Consider the following 748-nt stretch of genomic DNA (forward strand, 5'->3'; position numbering starts at 1 on the left):
ATATGCTCACACGCGTCAGTACCGCAGTACAGCAGGTTATCGCCACCTCGACCGGCAAGTAAGTAGGAAACGGAGGGTGAGAAGGCGGGGAACAGAGGCCTTTCTGCTGGCTAGGATTCACCCCTCCCCCTTCCCCCCTCATCTCCCATCACCCCTTCACCCCCCCCCCCCACACCCCTTCACCCCACTCCACAGGCCTCGGAATTAAAGATCTCGCTACCCGGGCGTCGCAAGGAAGGAAGGATCGTCTATTTTTAGCAGCGGCAGACCAGGCCTGGTTGTAATACCTCATTCCTGGGATGTTTACGTCTAGCCGGTGGCCGCTTGACCCGTTGCATTGTGTGGTGGCCGCGCGGGGGTCAGGCGGGAGGGAGGGGTAGGGAGGGAGAGGAGTGGGAAGGGGAGGAGGAGGGGAGGGAGAGGAGTGGGAGGAGGGGAGTGGAAGAAAGGGGAGGAGGGGGAGTGGGAGGAGGAGGAGGGGGAGCTGGTTCTGGTTTAAAGTGCGGGGGGAGGAAAGGGGAAGTGGGGGAGGAAGGGAGAGAAGGAATGGGCAAGGAGGAGGAGGATGAAGAGGAAGGTAGAGAAAGGAGGAGGAAGAGGATGAAGATTTAGAGAAAGAAGGAGGTAGAAGATGAAGAGGAAAGGAGTGAGGATGTGGAGAAGGGAGGAAAGGGGCAACAGAGGTGGAGGATGAAGTGGAAGAGTAGAGATGGGAGACGGATATGTGGATACGAGAGACGCGAAGTGA

General features: G+C 58.4%; 1 protein-coding gene across 27 annotated transcripts in view; it reads left to right on the plus strand.

The window, feature by feature from the left end:
* LOC119582032 (eukaryotic translation initiation factor 4 gamma 1-like) overlaps positions 1–748 on the plus strand; it is a gene marked incomplete at its 3' end in the record, with an annotated part of 189,642 nt that overhangs the window by 82,684 nt on the left and 106,210 nt on the right.

The sequence above is a fragment of the Penaeus monodon genome, chromosome 15, assembly GCF_015228065.2.
Source record: "Penaeus monodon isolate SGIC_2016 chromosome 15, NSTDA_Pmon_1, whole genome shotgun sequence".
In the NCBI taxonomy this organism is placed as follows: Eukaryota; Metazoa; Arthropoda; class Malacostraca; order Decapoda; family Penaeidae; genus Penaeus; species Penaeus monodon.